Raw genomic sequence first — 8,066 nt, forward strand, 5'->3', positions numbered from 1 at the left:
AACATCGCAGCGAACGGTTGGTAAGGTGTTGCGGAGTGTGTGGGCGTCGTAGGGCACCCTGTCGGTGCCCAGCTCGTTGCGAACGCGAATTTCGGCGTGGAACGCATCTTTTTTATGTACTTTTTTGACGTGTGCTCAAAACGGTAGGCTGCGCGATACGAGAAGTAGGACACACAAAAAAAGAAGATACGTGAATGCATAGGGCAAATCCTTAATAACAACAACAAAAAAAAACACGCACGCTCACGCCACTGCAATGGTGTGAGCGTGCGTGTTTTTTTTTTGTTATTAACGAAGCACATGTGCTTCCATAAAACACGACAGCCAAGAATGATGAAGTATTCATTTACATACAAATTACTATGAGTTGCTGAAACTCACGCAAAAGAACATAATTTTCTTCCTTGGCTATTGATCGAGTGCCTTGGAATTATGCTATGTGAATTTGACACATCAACAGTGCATTATGATTCCCACCATAAGGGGCCACAATCTTGGCAAGTAATAGAAGTACTCTTCCTACCTGATGTGCACCTAACGTAAAGAGGCCTTGTTTCTCAAGTTAGCAATATATTATATATATATATATATATATATATATATATATATATATATATATATATATATATATATATATATATATATAACCACTGGAAAAATATACCAGGTGTAACCAGAAAAAGGTGTACCTGCAGTTTTAAAGTTTAAAAGAAGCAATGACATGCTAACCATCCAAAATAAAACGCCCGAGAAAGGAGCATCAATCAGTATTAAAGCAGCTAAAAGCCTGCTAACAGCTGAAGGTAGTCATGCTGCTCTTCCATTCAAGTATAGTGTACACTGAGAAAAGATACTGAAGATACACCATCAGCAAATGACAAAAGCAATACAGACAGAGCTTTCTCTTATAATACAAAAAGTCTTTAGCTGAGGAGGCAAATAAGTGATTGGCACACAATAAGTGCACAAAAAAAAGCTGTCGGACGAGGCTGTCAGCGCTTAGACAACACAGGCAAAAATACAGTAGACTGAAGAAGGGAAAACCCATAGCAAAAGTTACCATACTCCTGAGTTCTTGCTTTGCATGCAAATGAAGCTAGCGTGAAGTTGAACACTAGATTAAAGCACCACAATCAAAATCTGGAAGTCAATGCTTTAGGAATAATACAAAGTACTGAAGAAGCATGCAAAGAGCATTCCTGTGAAGGCAAATATAAAAAAAGGCTGAAAGCTCTGTGGCCCTGAACAAGACAACACCACAACCAATCGAAGAGCCGTTCGGACACACCAGCAGTTCTGGCCAACACTAAAAAGTCACAACAACATACCTTTAATGCCTTTTTTACAAGAGAACTTCAAAAGAAATGTGCATACACCAATTCCAGAAGTATCGATGGAAGCTATTACTCATATTCAGCTCTTCATTGAAACACTGACAGAAGATACTTGTACCTGGATGCTTAATTACTTTGGTACAACTCAAGAGCGTCGACGCCAAGTGGCAAAAAAATTATGATGGAAGACTACATTGTGATCAAATGCACACGTCAACCACCAACCAAGGTCCTATGCTAGAGTGAATATCGAAAAAAGTCTTGAACGCCTAATGTCACTGGCTCATACTCAGCATTCTCAATCAAAATCTTGACCTCCCACACAGCATATTATTTCAACAACCTGCCACCTCTCACCATGTCATGAAACAAGCTCGAGTATACACAAACCCTCCTCACCGTTAGGTAGTTAGATAGCTCCACTAGTGCTTCACTCTCGGAACACATAGACCAGGGCCGTAACTAGACGGGTAGTGAGGAGGTTCATAGCCCCTGAAGTATTTTCATGCTCTGACTTTTCGTCAACAATAGCTTAATCTGGGCAAGTTGGTTCATCGTGGTTGTGTTCTAGTAACAGCGAGAGAACTTCAGGAAGAGACAAAAAGAACAGGAAAGAGCACTGACTGCCAACTGAATTTTATTGAAAGTACTACGCCCACTTTTATACAGAGTACAAGAACAGTGCTCATGCACAACGACACAAGTGAGACCATAATAATATAATCTTAACTGAGAAAAGAATACTCTCTCTCCAAATGGATGAGTGAAGGTATACTGATGCACTGATCCATGGCCTTCCTGACAAGAAAATGCTTTCACAGTCTCTCTTTCATTTCTTGTTCTTGCTTTTTTCAAAAACAGTGTTTTATGAAACATAGAACTGCACTTACATTCTTTACAGTGTATGGCCATGCGACTACCATAGCCATTCTTAACATTTTAAGCATGCTGTCTTGCTCAAACATTAGGGCATTGCCCAGTTTGTCTTATGTTTACGTTTCCACGTGTCAAAAGTATCTCATACACAACATTATATTGGCATTCAGTATACCTATTCTCGTGACGAATGGTGAAATAATGGCTATTCCTGTTGCTTTTTAGTACACACACTTTTGAAAACTTGCAAGGGATGGCAAGTAACAAGATAAAATCATATCGGCTCGCTATTTTCTTTATATTGTGAAACACCTTATGTACGTACGGTATAGCATGCAAAGATCTTTGGTCATTCTGTTTTTATTTTGGTCCTGTTTTGCTTAACTTGACTTTCTGCAGGAGGGTTTAGCACACGGGTGTGATGGTGCTGTTGGGATATCCAGCATCCTTTAGTCTTTTAATCTGGTTTTTAAGGCTTACCTCATCCTTGTGCTCACATGACTTCTGAAGGGTGGCCTCAATGCACGTGGTGGCAATTCCTCTGTGTAAATTGTGTAAATGTGTAATTATGTGTTATGATGTACTAAAAAAGATGTCCCAAGAATCAGAATAAGTGACAGTAGTCAAAGTTTTTGTCACTTCCTTTATACAAATACCAGTTTATTTGTTGCCTTCTGCAGTATTTTAAGGCCTTTCATATAGATAGGATATTTTCTCACTTCTATTACATTTTTGTATTGATGATGCCATATGCTCAGGAGGTAGAATGTCGTTATGTTCTTTCTGATAACTTCTAGCTTCTGAGCAAAGATAATGTTTCAGAAAAATGAAAAAAGGCTAGCATAATATTAAGACATGGGAAGAAAGCAGAGTTTATCAAAAATGAATGCATTAGTTGGGAATGAGAAAAAAAGATGGATGACAGGTCAGTAATGTCAATTAATTTATATTAGGACACATGAAATGTAGCAGAGGGTGGCAGGTGATTACTTCCAATGAGATCGAGAAATTATCAGCCATAATATGAAATTGGCTTATACAGGACAGGGAACATTGATTGGGCTTCCACCCTGCAGTGGACATAATATAGGCTTAACGCTAACAATGAGCAAAGCCTGTGAAATTAATGCTCCATGAAATGAGCAGTACTGCACAGATTGCTGTGCTAGACTTCCCATTTTGCATGTTTTTACCAGCTTATCCTGCTCGCTGTTCAGACACAAAGCTTCACCAGAAAAACAATGTTATACTTGGTGAGGATAATGCCAGTGAATCCAGTGTTTTATCTACACCTTTCCTTGCTTAAGTCCTCCTCCAAACTATACGATTTTTCTTGGAAATGTTCTGCTTACAGCACACCAACCGATCAAGTGAAACAACTTTATTGGGGTCCTGCAGGACACACCCTAGTATGCAATCACCATTTCACTTCCCGTTACAACATACTGGTGGTAAAAATATTCCCTGGCAGGGTACAGAAGTGCATGCACTGAGCTAGCTTGTGCAGCGCGGTCTATTCCAGAAAGCTGAACCTATGTTTGGTGCAGAATTTTGTAACCACACGATGCTTGCACAGATTCAATGTGGCCACACATAGCAACTTCTGAGCTTTTTTATGAAATGATCTTGCAGTATCTGAAAACATTTGTTTTTTTATTTACTTCATAGTTCCCAGTGAAATATTTCTCTTGTTCCTCTCATTGAATAATGGCATTTGGTGTGACTAAGGTGTTCCTAATGCCTCACTATGAGATAAGAAAAACGATTCTTCTTGAAATTGCTTCACAAGCATTTCCTAAGATATTGAATGACACTGCTTGCACATGTACAAACATTTGCTAGTTTTATTGAGGGTTGATGATAAAGGGAATCAGTTGGTGCATCCAAGCCGGACAGAGATTGATTGGCCCTGAAAAGGGCCGTTTAGTTATATATCTTGCAGCTTCTTCCAGGTAGACAGGGCTTCATTCTGTAGAAATGGTAACTCATCACACTGGTTCCCCAGCATGAAGAACATAACTTGATGCTAACACTGACTCAGATGTTCTGAAATGTCATAGAGGGTACATGAAGGCTGAATACATGAAGGTTGCAGTTACACTAACTGTACAGTCAGCATGCTTGTGTGATATGTGCATAGCTCTATCAAAGCCACGTGTGAGAATTGCGTGAACAGCTGAAAATCTCAATGGCAGCATAGCTTAAGAAGTCTGTCATCCCTTTTTTGCCAGTTTCCAATATCATCCTTCCCTTTTCATGCATCTTCTTTCAATATATCTGGGGTTTTAATTCCCAAAACCACGATATATTAATGAGAAGCAAATTTTGAACATCTGGTGTTCTTTAACATCTTCACTTGTTTGCAGCGCAACACCAGAAACACAGGACAGGGAAGGAGCAAAAGAGAAAGAAAAGACGGCACCGACTCTGAAAAAGACGGCACTGACATCATGACACGCACATGTCTTGATGTAAGCTGCCCAAAGAGTGGCCTTGCGTGAGAATAGTGAAGAATTGGGAATAGGATCTACCAGTAAGGGCTTTGTGTGCAATTCACAAACAGTGAAAAAGATCCACCAGGGGTGAACCACAGGTACATGGTGCACTCTGGTTGAGAGAGAGCAGAGTAAAACAGATGTGCCAGACAGGAGATTATAAATGGTTTTGTCTGGAGCTGGTGCCAGACCGAGCTCTGATTAAGCGTAAGGGAGTATTGAGCGCCAGGCCAATCTGATCCCATTCCTGTGATGGGGTGCAATGTGATGACAGGTGCGAATTCCATTTTCTTTTTTTTCCATGGGTTTAGGGAAATAATTTTTCAGGGATCAGATGAAAATACCTCCGACATACATAATAACATGCTTATTCTTGGGCGTAGTCATGCCTAGCCACCAGATTGGGAGAAAAAGGAATGTTTCCCGAAATGTGCGATAAAGTGTTTGGTGCTACGCCTTGACGGAAGTATTGATAGGTGCTTTGGAAATCGGTACGCCATTTCTGTAATCGTTAAATATGCAACTGCATGTGCCACTGCTAGGGATAGCGTGACACTCCCAGCCATTTTGGGGTAAGCCGTTTTAATCTACATGAAGATGTTAATGAGCCCGTTCTCCATCACAGCAGTAGCTGTGGCCATTCCTTCAACTAGGCCTACTGCAGCACCAACTAAACGTCTGCATGAATTTAGCGCTAGTACCGTACATAATAATCAGCACGTGCCTTGGGTTCACTTCGATGGTGTTGTGAATTCATCTTGCGTGAAATGGTTTAGGTTGCATGCGTGCCTTAATCATTATTGCAATAGGAGACCATGATTTATCGTCACGCATGGTGTTGCTTAGCTCGGTCCTCAGTGTTCGAAGCAGGTTCCGCCTTGTGAGTGCATGAGAGAGGCACAAGAGTTGATTTCTGCTCTGTGTCTCTATAATTCCCTAGCCTGTATTATACAGGAAGCGGATAGTGCTGGTGTGCGTCAGCTGCCTCGGTGCGCTCTCAACCGCCTGCCTGGTAAGACTGATAGCTCATTCTATCAGCGCCTTGTCGTACTCCCTCCTCACACTGCGACATGTCCTCCACTTGGAGGACATGATGACGGAACAAGATGATACGAAGCCCAAAACCGCAATGTTTGCAAGCCACAACCCGAGCAAACAATTCAACGGTGAGGCCAGAAAATCTACCTGACTAGGCCTGGAGCAACAAGCCCGAGAGCATATTCTTGGCTGGATAGATGGATGGATGTGGCCGTACCCTTTAGATCGGGCGGCGGCTAACGTCACCTAGCAGTAATGCTTAGTGAACTAACCACTAGATTTTTTTTCCCCTTTAAATAGTAAAGTTGGACGGGTACTTTGAAGTGGAGGGTTTAATTTTCAATTGTGCCTTGACTTTAGCCACCAATCAGATAACCTCCTTCTAGTTAAGTCTACCCGCTTAAAGTCTATTTTGCCCTCCCTGTCCCTAAACACCAGTGCTTTGAAAAACCCTGCACCATCATCTCGAACTATAAGGTGAAGCCCTTTACAGAGCATTGTCAAGTGTTCGGCAGTTTTTTTTTCTCTTCGCACGCACTGCATATTGTGTCTACCTCTTCATATTTGGCCCGATATGTCTTGGTTCGCAATACTCCCGTCCTGGCCTCAAACAGTAGAGAACTACCCTGAGTATTATCATAGATTCTTTCTTTGGTAATTTCCTGCTTAAAAGTTCGATAGATCTCTAGTGCGGACTTCTTAATCATGCCAATTCTCCACATGTCAGTCTCCGTTTCCTGCAGTTCCTTTTTAACCGATAGTTCTTTCTGGTTTGGCCACCTGCTGTTTTCTAAGTATTTACCAGTCAATTTCCTGGTTCGCTTCCTCCGTTTTGTATTGACATTCTTCATGTACAAGTACCTGAAAACCTTCATAGCCCAACGCTCCTCCCCCATTTCTCTCAATCGCTTCTCAAATTTTATCTTGCTGCTAGCTTCCCTGCCATCAAATGATGTCCATCCCATATCACCTTGTTCTCCCTGGTTTGGTGTATTCCCGTGAGCTCCTAAAGCAAGCCTACATATTTCACGTTGCCTAATTTCTAATCTTGCTTGAACTTCTGACCTCATGCACAAGACCGCGTTGCCGAACGTCAGCCCAGGAACCATGACCCCTTCCCATATTCCTCTCACAACATTATACCTATTGTAATTCCACAGTGCCCTATTTTTCATCACTGCTGCATTCCTGTTATCTTTAGTCGTCACGCATATTTCGTGTTCCCTCAGGTACTCGGTCCCATTGCTTATCCATACGCCCAGTTATTTGTATTTATCTGTTATCTCTAGCGTGACTTCCTGTATTCTAAGCTCACTACCTTTGTTATCATTAAAAATCATGACTACTGATTTTTCCTAACTGAATCTAAAATCTAACCTATCTCCCTCATTACCGCAGATGTCCATCAATCTCTGCAAATCTTCCTTGTTGTCGGCCATTAGCACTATATCATCTTCGTAGATTAATGCTGGTAGTGCCTGATCAATGAGTTTTTTTTGTTTGACTAAAGAGAGGTTGAAGCTAAGTCCCCTTGCCTCTAATTTGGCCTCTAATCCTTGTAGGTACATCATGAATAAGAAGGGTGACAGTGGGCACGCCTGCCTAAGTCCACGTTTCACCACTGTGGGCTTGGATACCTGTTTTTCCCACTTTTTAACTACCTCGTTAGTTTTATATATTTCCTTTAAACGATTAGTGACTCCATCTTTTACACCCAGTGTGTCTAGTATTCCCCACAAGTCCTCTTGAACCACGCTATTGTACGCTCCCTTGAATTTCTGCAGGCCGGTAGGAAGCTTCACAGCGCAGCGCCTGATCTTGTGAAACGGCGCAGCCATGCAGGCAGGGCATTCAATTCCCTCCCTATTTTTTGTATACTACTGTCCTTGTGTACATCGTAGAACACATAACAGTAATGATAGCAAACAGATCATTGATTCGGGTAGGCTTGGTGTTTTTATTTAAAATGGAACAACGAGGAAGCTGCTGAAGCTCGTGCCTGTATACAGCTGCTTTATATGGAGATGAAACTTTAACGAAAAAAAAATGTAATGATAAACAGTAGGCTCATAACAAACAACATTTCTCTGAGGGTGCATGGAATAGATGTCCCATGCAAGGCTATGCATTGCAGTCCTTACTGCATTAATTATGTACACGTACTGCAGGGCATGCAAGTGTATGCAGACACACGCTGACGAAATGACATTTTTTGCTACATACAAACGTGCACCGCACCAAATAAGACGCACGTGTTTGTATAGTCAGGGAATACTCGTGAATATTGATGAAATCACACAGCTCGCTTACAGTATAAAACAAA

General features: G+C 41.5%; 1 long non-coding RNA gene across 1 annotated transcript in view; it reads left to right on the forward strand.

Annotated features, from left to right (window-relative positions):
- Positions 1-8,066, forward strand: part of LOC142765465 (uncharacterized) — a 99,861-nt gene that overhangs the window by 60,918 nt on the left and 30,877 nt on the right. The window lies entirely within an intron of this gene.

The sequence above is a fragment of the Rhipicephalus microplus genome, chromosome 6 (assembly GCF_043290135.1).
Source record: "Rhipicephalus microplus isolate Deutch F79 chromosome 6, USDA_Rmic, whole genome shotgun sequence".
Taxonomy (NCBI): Eukaryota; Metazoa; Arthropoda; class Arachnida; order Ixodida; family Ixodidae; genus Rhipicephalus; species Rhipicephalus microplus.